At 41.0% G+C, this 14,082-nt stretch overlaps 1 protein-coding gene and 1 long non-coding RNA gene across 29 annotated transcripts in view; both read left to right on the plus strand.

Annotated features, from left to right (window-relative positions):
• The first annotated feature begins 273 nt into the window (after positions 1 to 273).
• LOC108261285 (uncharacterized) lies at positions 274 to 8,636 on the plus strand. 8 transcript variants are annotated; one of them, XR_006981970.2, is made up of 5 exons: positions 274 to 458; positions 4,862 to 5,069; positions 6,054 to 6,200; positions 6,322 to 7,433; positions 8,522 to 8,636. It is a non-coding gene; the product is annotated as an uncharacterized LOC108261285 (long non-coding RNA). The 8 variants fall into 8 exon arrangements; XR_006981969.2 differs by having other exon boundaries at positions 6,322 to 7,428; XR_006981968.2 differs by having other exon boundaries at positions 6,322 to 7,420.
• Positions 8,637 to 8,730: 94 nt separating this feature from the next.
• The window catches only part of LOC108271691 (E3 ubiquitin-protein ligase UBR2), a 28,922-nt gene continuing 23,570 nt past the window's right edge, over positions 8,731 to 14,082 (plus strand). For 8 of the 21 annotated variants that reach the window (XR_008394863.1, XR_008394864.1, XM_053678989.1 and 5 more), the window contains exons 1-8: positions 8,731 to 8,857; positions 10,066 to 10,119; positions 12,160 to 12,468; positions 12,551 to 12,724; positions 12,984 to 13,095; positions 13,267 to 13,482; positions 13,615 to 13,691; positions 13,837 to 13,889. The gene's annotated coding sequence lies outside the window, so the exon portion shown is untranslated. Of the gene's footprint in view, positions 8,858 to 10,065; positions 10,120 to 10,206; positions 11,748 to 12,159; positions 12,469 to 12,550; positions 12,725 to 12,983; positions 13,096 to 13,266; positions 13,483 to 13,614; positions 13,692 to 13,836; positions 13,904 to 14,082 lie in introns of all 21 variants that reach the window. The other 13 variants (XM_053678992.1, XM_053678985.1, XM_053678988.1 and 10 more) reach the window with 13 other exon arrangements.

The following is a 14,082-nucleotide window of genomic DNA, read 5'->3' on the forward strand; positions in this document are numbered from 1 at the left end:
CTACATGTGACAACAATCTCCCAAATTCTTCATATCTCTGGGCTTTGGGGTAGGGTGGCAAGACGGAAGCCTTTTAGAACCAACAAGTACATAAAAATAAATCCAATCTCCCCAAACCATGTGAAATAATGTGTTATGATACCTGATAAGACCAAAATTCAACTTTTTAGCCTAAAAGTTACAGCTTGTTATTATTAATTGGAAACGGGCTCTCTCGTGGCTCCACCCACCACGCACGTTCAAACCAATCATATTATCCGCCCTGGTGTCCGTGGGCGTGGCTAATCGCGTCTGTCTGTTAAAGGTAGCAGGTTGTACATGGCGAGCGGGTTACTCACTGAGGGCTGGTGATTGGTGTAATGGAAGCCGTCACTGAACCACATTTAATGACGGAGAACTACAGAAGTGGAGAGAAAACGCAGCACTGAACAGCTTGTAGACTTCACACCCAACTGTAGGTGGGTAGGTGAACGCGTTTGGTCTTATTTATTCGCTAAGCTGTTAGCTCTGCGGCTGTTTTAGTATAAAGTACTAACCTGAGTTAACTCGGTGGGAGTTTATTTAGCGCCGGATAAACGGTGAACTAGTTAGTTTAGTAAATCTGACGCTTCTCGGGAACTTGTAGTTTATCCGCCTCGCTGTCTGGGTGACGCAGAGAGCAACTGTTTACCAAGTGACTTTATTTTCAGTGCTTTTTGAACTGTCTCTCAGCCCTAAATAGTTCCGCGGTATTTGTGTGGAATTGGGATGAACGTCTAGTTAAAGGGTTGATGTCTCGCTGGCGCAGTGATTTGTTCTTTAGGAGTGTTTTTCTCTTGAACAGCTCTCTGTGTGGAGACTTGAGATAGTTCTGTAGTCACAGGTGCACAAATCAGTCACACAGCTCCAGCTCCACCTGCGCCTCTCGCAGGGAAACGGTTTCTGTGCACTGGCTCCGTCCCAAATCACCTTGTATGGATTCTCTATCTCTAGTTCACTAGGTGCGGTAGAGACTCCATTCGTTCAGACCGTGTGTAGTGTACCTAGATACGCAGTCGTGCAGGATTTGGGCACAGGCCACGCTAATGAAACAACATCCATTTCAAGTCAAGTTGCTATTGTTAAACATTTCACTAAAACCTGTATGGAAACGTTGCTGTTCAGTTGTTCTATAAGCGCAATTTCAACCAAATACTGTGGAGTGTAAAAGTTTGTACCCCCTTTTGGTTTCTTTTGGACGGAAGGGTGTTAAATGTCCTAAACACTACAAAATTTGACTGCAAGTAGAAGTTAATTTTATTATCAGACTCAGATATCCATGTTAATATTTTTAATACTGCTCATTAGTGTTAAATGACTTGATGATTTTGTGGTCAGTAAACCGTTTTTGTGTTGATTTTGATGTATGTTTTGGATCACTGTCCCGCTGGAAGATCCAACCACGGCACATTTTAATCTTTCTGGCAGAGGCAGTCAGGTTTTTATTTAATATCTGTTGATATTTGGTAGAGTCCATGATGATTCCTAGCAAAATGTCCAGGTCCTATGGCAGAAAAACATTCCCAAAACATTAAAGATCCACCATCATATTTAACCATGGGCATGAGGTACTTTTCCATATGGCTACCTCTCTGTGTGCTTCAAAACCACCTCAGGTGTTTATTACCAAAAAGCTCTATTTTGGTTTCATCTAACCATAGAACCCGATCCCATTTGAAGTTCCAGTAGTGTCGGCAAACTGAAGACACCCGAGTGTGTTTTTGGATGAGAGTAGAGGCTTTTTTCTTGAAACCCTTCCAACAACTTGTGGTGATGTCGGTGACTTCAGATTGTAGTGTTGGAGATGTTCTGACCCCAAGACGCAACTAACTCCTGTAATTCTCCAGCTGTGATCCTTGGAGATGTTTTGTCCACTCGAACCGTCCTCTTCAGTGTGTTGAGACGATATAGACACGCGTCCAATTCCAGGTTGATTCATAACATTTCCAGTTGACTGGAACTTCTTAATTATTGCCCTGATGGTGGAAATGAGCATTTTCGATGCTTGTGCTATTTTCTTATAGACACTTCCCATTTTGTGAAGCTCAACAACCTTTTGCTGCACTTCACAGCTACAGTGGTGCTTGAAAGTTTGAACCCTTTAGAGTTTTCTATATTTCTACATAAATAGACAAGATTTTCAGACAAGTCCTAAAACTACACAAAGAACTCATTTAAACAAATGTGACCAATATTATACTTGGTCATTTTTTTTTATTGCAGAAAATTATCCAATATTACATATCTGGGAGTGGCAAAAGTATGTGAACCTTTTGCCTTCAGTATCTGGTCTGACCCCCTTGTGCAGCAATAACTGCAACTAATCATTTCCAGTAACTGTTGATTAGTCCTGCACATGGGCTTGGACATCAGTTTTGGCCATTCCAGACCAATAACTTTATTGTTCTTTAACCATTCTTTGTTTTGGGCCATTGTCTTATTGCATGCCCCACTTTCTCTTGAGATTCAGTTCAGTTCCTGGGTTCATTCTTGTTCTGTGGTTGTGAAACTCACCACTACACTAATTATAATCTTTCAGATAGCTTGGAGATTTAGTACATGTAGACCTTCTCAACTCAGGTTTTTCCATCCCAAGGAAAGTTTCTGACACAGCCACTTCAGAAGTTCCTCCCAGTTTTTGTTTGACTTTCCTCAGAGAATGAAGAACCTGAGTCATTTGTAGAAGGCACTGGAATGTCAACATCTGGCCGTGAAGTGTCTTACAACTCTGGTGCTATTGATGCATTGTACCTGTCTCTCACCTGATCAATATGTCAGTGCACTACTTGCCCACTTCGCAATGCTTCTGTGCACCATACAGGACTAGTCTTTTTCTGAACTGTTCCTGGAAAAAAGTAGGTCCAGAGCTGAAGTTCCTAGTATACACTGGGTCACCCACCACAAGATATCTTTCCTTTCCATGTTGGTCATGGTACCATTTTTGTCTCAATTATTTGTGTCTCAATGAGACCCTGTGTAGACCAGTTTCCTTCCACACAGCAGTTTAGCGGCTGATTTGCCAGTGGTCGACTGTGGCGTCGTTCGGTAACTGAACAGCACTCTGGCTAGCTTTTTCAATGGACTCTCCAGCACTCTTTCCTCAGGGTTTTCAAATGTTTGAACGGCCCTTTCAGCCAGACCACTGGAAGATGCATGGTAGGGTGCTTTGCTTGTTTAATTCCGTTTCTTTCCATAAACTCTTGGAATTCAGCACTGGTTAAAAAAACAAACAAAAAAACTGCTATGGTCTGACATCACTACTTCTGGTATCCTGTGTTGGCTAAACATTTGTCTTAAGCACTGAATGGTAACTGTGGATGTAGACTTGATTAACAGATAAGCCTCTATCCATTTTGAGAATGCATCTACCACGATCAAGAACATTCTACCCATCCACGGTGCACCGTAATCAATGTGAATCCTTCTCCATGGCTGCTCTGGTAACTCTCACGCATGCAGCGGCGCGTTTTCCGGAGCGTTTCTGTTTTCCTGAGAGGCTGCACACGATTTGACCAATGCTTCCACCTCTGCATCCAAGTGTGGCAACCACATATAGCTACGCACCAGGCCTTTCATCCTGGTAATTCCCGGATGGGTTTCGTGTAGATGTCTTAGAAGAGCCGCACGCCGCGGATGTGGAACCACTACGCGAGTCCTCCATAAAACAAAGCTTCCCTGTATGCAGAATTGATCCTATTTCCTTACATATTCGGGATGTCACGATACAAAAAATCCTAGTCGTCGGTACCGATACCACCAAAAGTACACAATGCTCAGTACCATGGTGTGATTTTTATTTAAAAAAAGAGAGAATTGAAGAAAAATTAAACACCTGGAGGGCATCCTCCTCTGGCTGATACTGGCAGAGAGAGAGGGATATTTTAGTTCAAACACTCTGACCATGACTAATAAATGCTAAGGTTACAGACTACTACTTGTCTTGCTCTTGGAGTGATCTTTGTTGGTTGATATGTTCTGGGGAGGGTAATGATGGTCTTGAATTTCCTCCCGTTTGTGCACAATCTGTCTGTGGCCAAATATCATTTTGTCTTGTTTGTTTAACTGGGATCTCTTGGTCTACTTTTAGGACTTGTGTAAAAATCTGATGTTTTGGGTCATCTTTATTCATTCATTTTTATTTTTATATATATATAATATAAATATAAAAAATTCTGAAGGTTTCATAAACCTTCAAGCACCACTGAATATATCTTGGCCTCACTTATTGTTCTGAATAAGAGAATTTGGCTTATGCGTTACCTATCCCTGTGAAACAGGAAGTCATGGTTGAACAATGTCCTGTTCCTAGTTACCCAAGTGTACAAAAAAGTAAAATATGAAGAGGAATATACTTCAAATACATTTCTCATGGATTCATAGGGGTGCCAATAATTGTACACCTATAACATATTTTTTTTATAAACTTGTGGTGTTTGCAATTGTTTATCCATGGGAGCAGAGTATTTTTGTGAATATTTTTTTTTTGAACAAAGGTTTTCTTCTTTGCTCATATTTACCAAGGGTGCCAATATTAGTGGAGGACACTGTACAGGTCACTCTCAAGTGAAAACCTCATATGACACTGTTACTTTTCAGGAAATAAAAACCTGTATTTTGTGAAGTCAACACTTACAGTTGGTATTGTGGCTGTATATAAGGTCGAACACATCATTATATTAACATTTTACCAAAATGAAGCTCGTTTAACTGCGTTTATTCGTTACATAAATTAAACGCAAAGCATGTAGGGGTTCTACATGCATGTAGTATTTGCACAATCAATAACCTATTAGAGTAATACATTGTGGTGTATATAAACTGAACTTTGTGTTTGTGTCTACAGTGTCCAAAGCCCCTGGTGGTGGCAGTGCATGGCGTTTGTGTGGAAGCAGGTCTGTTGGGAGTGTTAAGTACCATCATCTCATACACTCGGCAAACAATATGGATGGAACTTTCCAGAGTTGTGGTGTCACTTTTCCTGCAAAGCTTTAACCATCAGAGAGTTATCTTTTACTGGGGCTTTTAGTTGCAGGAGACTGAATTACTAACAGGTGAGTGGTATTTTTTTTTCTTCTTTTTTTGTGGATGTGATTTCTTCTTTCGCAGGAGTGGATCTAATCACAGTCTGTGATATTCGTCTGTGCACACAGGATGCCTGGTTTCAGGTGAAGGTATGAGGAACATTAACTTGCCATACATTGCTGGCTTACATGTTTACACCAAGATCTGTAAACAAGTTATTTTTGTCCATATGATCACGTATAGAGATAGTAAGTGATGAGAAGATAAGAATGGGCTGATTGTTCTGACTTGTACAAGCCCCTATGAAAGAGTTGACCACAAGGGGGCACACTCTGAACAATTACATTTGCAGTTTGTTGAAGATTAAATAAACCACAGTGAGCACCAGATGTCTGGTTTTAATACAAAGTGGACTATTTTATGATATTACTATCTTGTCATTTATCAAAGAAGAACTCCAAAACCTGAAATTTGTTCATTTTTAGACAAAAATTCTGCAGTGTAGCTGTTCTAGTGGGCTTTCCCACTGGAAGTTTAGTCCAAAACAGAGCAGTTTGCATGAAAAGTTGGTAAGGTGACCGTCGTAATGTGGACTGGGAAGTGCACTGCGGTACCGAACCCGAGACTACCTGTAGAAGGTGGTCAGAGTTCGGTTACACTGGAACTGTGAATTGTCCCATGAATGTGAACGTAACTTGTATCCAGGTCCGCACTTGTTCAGGAAGTAGAGTAACCTGTGCTGAAGGCCTGTTGTGGTGATGACGTGTCATGACATGTTTTGGCCCAAATCTGCTGTAACTTTGAAAAAGTGGAAGCTCCTCTGAATATTGTGGAGTTTCTTGATTTTGCGTAAATTTCTGTGATCACAAAATGGTGAAATTCTGGACTGACACATGGAAGATATGGAACGATAACAGAAGAATGTGACGTTGGGTTGTACCCCATCCCCCCCCCCCCCAGCTTAATTATTTGATATAAATGAAGGCAAGTGTGTGTTCTGTTCATCTCTGCAGTTGTGTGTTCCCTGATGGTCAATGATTGCTGGGGCTCTGGAAATAGCAGTTGAGATTGTAGGCCGGAGTCCCGTTGCTGTCCAGGGAACCAAAATCAACCTCCTCTACTCCTGAGATAACAGTGTGACTGAGAGCCTAGACTACATGGTAAGAACTTGCTTAAGACATGAATAGCATTTTTAGTCTCAAGGTAGACCCATGCACACACAGTATGGCCACAAACACAAAGTAGAGCGGTCGAAATCTGAGATTTCTCCTGTGTCTCCAGGCTACTTGGAACATGAACATGTTGCAGACACAGGATCTTATGAAGTCAGCGCAGACAGCCCTGGAAAAGAAGAGTCCGAAAGACATGCCCTTCTCCAAGCTTTAAAGGAGAAGATCCAGGGCTGTTGAAGCTGCGGTGGAACTGAGACTTCATCATCCACAGATCTTTAGTTCTTCTTGCTAAGTCTCAGTTTCTTTTTAGTCTTTTTATTTTTAGACTGGTCAAAAGACCGAACAGTGGAAGTGGAATGATAAATGAACTTGCTTGATTATTTTCAGGTGCTTTGTACAGTAAGACAGGGTAACTAATACTCAAAAGCCTGTTTTGTGTGTTCTAGTAGATGTACATTTTCTTTCTGGTGCTGTGTGACTGCAGAATGTAGTGCAGTTAACACATTAAATTTCCTTGGATGCTCACTTTTAACTCGAGGTGGTCAGTTTGCCCAGCCTTTTTTTTTTTTTTTTTTTTTTTTTTTTTTTTAAATCAGTCACCCACACGTCATTCTGGGGGACGAAGAGGAGGAATCTGGACAGATAAATTTATTTATTTATCATTGCTGTGTTTCCTCAGTTGAGTGCAGAAAGAAGAGAAACAGAACTGATTTAAAATAAAAATATAGAAAACAATCTAATGTAAGGTTCTGATCCGGTTTGCTTTCAGCAGGAAGGCTGTCCTCCTTCCTGTTGCTCTTTCTCTTCTATTAGTCATTTGTCCAGTCTGAATCGGTTTGATTTGTTTCAAGATGATTTGGAGTCGAATAATTTTCTAGTGAGAGTCGCACACTTCCAAACGAACTAGACTGAGATGAGTATTTGATTCTCACTAGAAAGTGATTCGACTCTGAATCAACTCCAAAATGAATCAGTCAAACTGATTCAGACTCTATAAAAGGACTATGAGATGTGATTAAGATATATATTCCAATGTTTTGCTTTACAATTCCTGTGTGTTTCAGGAGAACGAGAAACTCGGACATGAGTACATCCTGACCATTGGTACTGTGTACACATCAACATACACACGTCTCCATGCTGGACATCTCAGGTGCTTTCACACACAGTGCTAGGAATATCCCGGGACAGAGAAATGCACCTCCTAAGTGAGCGAGTTGAGTTTAGTGTCAACCGGTGAAATTTGCTGTAGCGTGAACACTTCGCCTCTGTCAGCTTCACTCTCTGTCAGGTTCACTGTAATTAGACATAAAATGTACATAATGTTTATTTTTCATACATTTAGGATTCAATGGTTTTTTTTGTGTGGGGTTGTCCCCCCCCCCCCCCCCCCCTTGTTTCCTCTACTGTCTTTTTGCTGTGATCTTGAACACAGTTGTAATTTAAAAAAAAAAATAAATAAATAAATGATCATTCTAGTTCTCTCACTTTCCTTGTCCTAATTGTCCTGTATCTGTTAAATCCGTTTCATCTCTGGTCTTTCTGTCTGTATGAACACTTGTAGAAATGACATGTAGTCCATATTTTTAAATTATTCATGATTTTTAATTTAAATAAAGATTCTTTAATTCTGTATTTTGTCATTTAATTATCATTAGAAATCAGAATCAGATTAAAGCCACAGCTTCTTTACCTGCGGAAGCTGTAAAACTTTCAATAAACCAGTCAATAGATCAACTGAATAAATGTAGATTTTTAATTTATTGATGAGATGTATTGATGGTGTTGATAGATTATTTGAAGAGTTTTTATTGATCTTGGACAACCAAAACTACAAATAAAATCTATTTATATCTGTGTACAATTAAAAACCTCACTTAACACAAGAAATTCATATCCTAAATGTTGCAAGTGATTAATCTGATCATTTTATTCAGCTGTTTAATTATTACTTTCTAAATAATAAATGAATGTTCTGGATTCATGAGGAATGTTTACATTTTGTGTCCAAACTCAAAAGTTTAAACAAAGTGTATATTTATGATGATAAAGCACAAAGAACGTGAAACCTCAACACGACTACAATCATCGATGAATTAAATATTAATTAAACAAGAGTAAGATTAAGTATATTTTTAATTAAAATGTCATTAGAAAGGAGCACTTTTAAAGTGGATTTGATTTAAAATAATGATAAAGCTGTTTTTTTTCTATGTATTTCTATATCTTATCCTCTATCGTGTTTAAGAAGAGAATAATGAAGCTTTTTATGAAATAATATTTGGGTTTATTTTATTTTCTCCTCACAGATTCAAATTTACGTCAACGTCCGTTACGTTGGTGACGTCACCGCGAGAAGTCGAACTGAGGAGCAGAAAGCGGTGTTAGTGTTAGTTCTGGCCCGTTTGGACCCAAACTAAAATGAGTTTATTCGGTTCTGTGTAACCGAACCCGTTGTGTTCTGTGCTGTATCGTGTGTATGTGTGTAGTTAACGGTGTTAACACCTGTGTTTCAGGTGCATCAGTATGAAGCAGGCGGTGACGGCGTAGTGGTTCACTGTCGGAGCTCGGTTCACTAATGACCGAATCACCGAGGAACCGACCAAAGATAACTCACATCCGCACGGAGAAGAACAAGAGGAGAAGTGAGAAATAATATTTTATAACTTTTTTTATTCACTCCTCTGGTTCAATATTAATGTTAATATTGTACAAATATGCTAGCGGTGCCAGCTTTTGAGGAGGCAGTCCAGTCCACGCATGCGCAGTGTAATTAATGAGCAAGCTAATCGAAATGAGATTAGCAAATAGGTCGATGTTATTTTTGATTCTATTTAAAACGATGAATTCACTCTGTCAATAACTGCCCAGTCTGAGAATATTGCATGATTTACTTTTATAAGTGGACGTGGCTGAACGACATTTAGCTTCACTGGCTAATTAGTGCTCTTTTACTAGTTTAATGGCCGAGTCATCCGGCTTCGCGCATGCGCAGTGTGGGTTAAGGCGCTATAATTCTCTTCGTTTTTGTTTTAATGCTAAAGCGGCATTACCGCCACCTACTGGACTGGAGTGTGGGCAGTCGATTGGCAGGAAAAAATCAAATAAAATGGAAAAAAATAATAATAATACCAAAACAATACTACGTAAATAAAGGAAAATAAAGAGATACATAACTATATACTTATTCTTGTATACTTACTGACAACCACTGCATATAGACACGTGTATAACTTAATAGACCTATGTAAGATATAACCCAGCACACCTATGCTATAGCACTTGCATTGGAAACATACACTACCGGTCAAACGTTTAGACACATTATTTTTTTTTAGGTTTAGGCGCTATAGTCCTCTTCTTTTGAATTATTATTATTATTATTATTATTATTATTATTATTATTGAGACCATTTGGGGTGAATCTGGAGCATGTGGGGGGTTTGAGTGACCCCAGAATGACCTATAAATATTCTTTTAATATCTCCAGAACTGAAGCAGCACAAACGAAAATTTTTACGGCACAAACCAGCACAAACTATTCTGCCGATGTTTTGTGTTGGTGGGGGGGCCAACTTCACGCAGGTTGTGTGTGTGTGTTTGTATGCTCTTCAAATATCCAGGTGTTAGATGGTCAAGTGTGTAGTGTACAGATAGAGTGCACAATTTAAGAAATAGGAACCAGTCAGAGAGAGGACATCGTAATAAGAACAGGAAGCTCTGACCAAATAAGGAAATAGATTAAACCGGTATACAGCGTATGGGAGGCAGGAGATCGTGACAGTTATGTTGAATTATAACGTGTTGGATTATAGAAATAAATAAAGTCATACTGACGTGTGTGTGTTTTTAGGATGAGCTGGAGTGGGGCAAAGAGAACTGCATTCAGATCAAACGGATACAAGAGGTTATGACACTCACTCACTCGCACACATCTATACACACACTTCTTGACACAGATCCCTATCTGTCATTTCTGGTTTGTGTGTGTTAGAGGTGGCTGAGTAGTTTGAGGATCTGAAGAATCGAGTGTCACAATTCAACATGCACATCAGCGAAACTTCCTCTCCCTCTGACTACACCAGTGTGCGCACACAGAAATTCATAGTGCATGTAACACACACGCACACACACACACGAGTAGAGCAGGTGTAGTTTAACAGCATATGTGTATAAAGAGGCTTTTTTCTTCAGGTCAAAATATATACAGCAGCGGTGCCCAATATGTCGATCGTGATCGACTGGTCGATCGCAAAGGAAGTGCGGGTAGATCGCCATTAAAAAAAAAAAAAGATGTTAGTTGACGTACAGGGCAGCCAGTCTGAGATCTCGTCTTTTCTCTCACCATGCGTGTGCGATCAAGCGTGCCAGTGCTAAAGGCTAGCGAGAGAAATTGTGGGGAGAGGACATTTTTCAGTCTTTTAAAGACTTCATTGACAAAACCCAGCTCCCAGTGTGCAAATTGATATCAGTCAATGGTTGAGCGGCGCAAATGGATTCATTGCCAAGTGCAGGGAAGACGATGCTTTCCCTGACTTCCGTAACTACCACTGCATAATACACCAACAAGCCTTATGTGCAAGAATGCTAGACATGAAAGAGATCATGGATGTGGCAACAAAGGTCGTCTGTTCTATACGTGCTAGATCACTTCAAAGACGGCTGCGCATCTGGAGAAGGCACACTGCGACCAATCAGCTCCTGCTACACACTGACGTGAGATGGCTTAGTAGGGGTAAATTCCTGCAGAGATTTCAAGAGCTCTGTCCGGAGATAAGCCAGTTTCTTTTTGCTGTTAAACATGCAGAATACACCCAGGTCAATGATGATCAGTGGCTGCTGGACTTTTTTTAGCCGAGCATTTTTAACCGATCTGACCAACTTAATTTGGAGCTGCAAGGAAAAGACAAAAATTAAAGGCAGTTAATGCCTTTAAACGGAAAATGCAACTTCTGTTTTCAAAGCTGCAGCGCCATGTTTTTGGGAACTTCCAAAACCTCGCGTCAGAGCTGGAGACGCAGCGGAATTGCGGCTTGTGCGCAGTTTAACATTGCACGCTACTCGGAGCAGATTGACAGCTGTCGGTCAGAGTTTGACAGACGCTTCAAGACTTTGCTTTACTGGAGCCATTCGCCACATTCATGTGCTACCCGTTTAGGGACAATGTTGAGGTTGATTCACTCACATCGAAAATTGCAGTGCTGTTTCACCTGAACTCGTCTGAAGTGGAGGATGAGATTTTGAAACTACAGACTGACATTCAGCCGAAGTCCAGGGCTCATGGACAGTTCTGGAACTTACTCACAGGGGAAAATTACCCAAACATGAGGAAATGTGCCACCTCCTTGACTGCATTATTTGGCTCTACTTATTTATGTGAGTCAGCCTTTTCCCTCATGAAGATCATTAATTCCAAATACCGTTCCACAATGACTGATCATCATTTGGAGGCCTGCTTGAGGCTGGCTACCAGCAGCTACTGTCCGGACTATGCAACCCTGGCTGATTCTATTCAGTGCACGTCGTCAGAGTAAGGTAATGACCAAAAATGTACTGAATTGTATCGTGCCATAAGGGTTCATGCAGTTATGCAAGATACATGAACATATAGTGTGTGTGTGTGTGTGTGTGTGTATATATATATATATATATATAAGTATACGCAGTGTATAAATAAATGTTTTGCATTTTTAGTGTAGGTAGATCTCTTTGACTGGTCATGTTAAAAGTAGCTCATAAGTCAAAAAAGTGTGGTATACACTATATACAGTATACAGTAAATATAAATATTAGTCATAATTCGCAGCCTTAGAAGCACAAGCATCCAAAGTAAAATTGCAAATGCAGAGTTTAAAATTGTCACCATGACGACAAAGTCCAAGAACTTACTCCTGCAGAAAATAAATAATAATTATTATTAAGTATCAGTGATGTTTCCGTTGTTCAGGTGGCGATTGCAGGCGCATTTTATCCGAACTGCTTCCTCCAGGGAACTGTGGACGAGGAGCTCGCCTCCAAGGAACTCTATGGAAACGACCCCAGGACCACCGTAGTGGTATTGTCAGCTTCCATTTAACTAGGGGATTATTGTTATTATTAATAATATTTCTCTCTCTCCCTCCCTCTCTCTCTCTCCCTCCCTCTCTCTCTCTCAGGTGTGTAATCTCCCTCCATTTGCATTCCTCTACTATAGACAGCTCCAGTCTCTCTTTAGACACTGTGGTTAAGTCAAATCCATCTCCTTTGACAGCTCCAGGTGTGTGTGTGTGTGTGTGTGTGTGTGTGTGTGTTTAATTGTGATTTTCTATAAATATGTATTGTGGGTCTGTGTGTATCAGGGCCTATGTAGAGTTCTACCGCTCGTCAATGAGAGGTTCTGGCGTTCTCCCAGAGGTCTCTCTGTCTCTCCTCCTCACGCAGCAGAGACTTCCTCTCCATCTCAACGTTTAACCCGCTGGAGAGGTGGAGACTTGGGCAGGGGGGTAGTGTATCTCACACCTCAGATATACACGGTACACACACACACACACACACACACGCGCGCACACACACACACACGCACACCGCAGCGAGCATCATCAGATGAGTCATAGTTACATTTTAAGTGAGAGTAGTCATGTGACCACATCCCCTAGACAGTGTGATGTTTAGATGATGTTCTGTACATTAGTGCTGTTCTGTTACAGGTCTCTCTCTCTGTGTCTCTCTCACTCACTGTGTGTGTGTGTGTGTGTGTGTGTGTGTGTGTGTGTGTGTGTGTGTCTTTCTCAGGGTGAATGTGGATATTCAGAATCGGTCAGTGAGCCCTGTCGGAGTTCTGAGCAGCTCCGTTGAGCTGGAGAATCTTCCATCTAACCCTGTCTTTATCGTCAGTATCACCGAGGTGTCTGTTCCGCCTCTTTCACTTTCAGTGCACAAATAAAAAAAAAAAAAGCAGTGTGCGCGTGCGTGCGTGCACTAACAGGATTTCAATGTGTGTGTGTGTGTGTCTGTCTGTGTGTGTGTGTGTGTGTGTGTGCACTAACAGGATTTGTGTGTGTGTGTGTGTGTGTAGGTCATCAAAGTCGGGCATTTCTGGGGTTTCCAGGCTCACGCGGCAAGTCTGGAGAAACAGAGGTGGCTGACAGTGGCCGGTAATACACGGCGCTCTGCCCACTTCCTGTCTCACTTTATTCAAATCTTGTGTCTCGCCCCTTTCTCTGAAACTCTCACCAAACCTGGGAACTACTACAGAGCCAAAATACTGCATGTCATAGGGAGTAATGTGGAGGTAACATCTGTACACACACACACACATGTACACCTACTAAAGCGCCTCCGTGATTGAGAATGGAGTGGTTACAGGAAAGCTGCACGTTGAGTGTACACACGTGTGTGTGTGTGTGTGTGTGTGTGTGTACAGGTATTCTTTGTGGACTTTGGAAACACTTCCAAGGTGCCATGTAACTCTCTGCTGACCGGCAAGCTCTGCCCTTTCAGGTATTGTCTCCATGGCAACAATTTAGGCTGTAAACATTAAACACTTAATCTCCAACAACACGTAGTTAATACAAAATAGTGTGTACCAGAAGTGTATATACTGAGGGGAGTGTGTGCGCGTGTGTGTGTGTTTTTGTTCGTTCAGGCTCAGGAGTTCAGCGTGGCGTGTTTGGCATCATCGGCACAGTCAGTCAAGAAGTCAGTGTTACAGAGTAAAAGTCTTTTAATTCATTCAGTACAACAATATCAAGAAACACAAACAAATATCACAAGCTCTTCACACAACTTGGTGACGTCTTCCATGTCCTTCATCTGAAAACACACAGACGAAATAGAAATCACATGCTGCAAGGACACAGCATGGTTCTGTTTTACACACACCTGATAGGAG

This window comes from Ictalurus punctatus, unplaced genomic scaffold (assembly GCF_001660625.3).
Source record: "Ictalurus punctatus breed USDA103 unplaced genomic scaffold, Coco_2.0 Super-Scaffold_100058, whole genome shotgun sequence".
NCBI classification, from domain to species: Eukaryota; Metazoa; Chordata; class Actinopteri; order Siluriformes; family Ictaluridae; genus Ictalurus; species Ictalurus punctatus.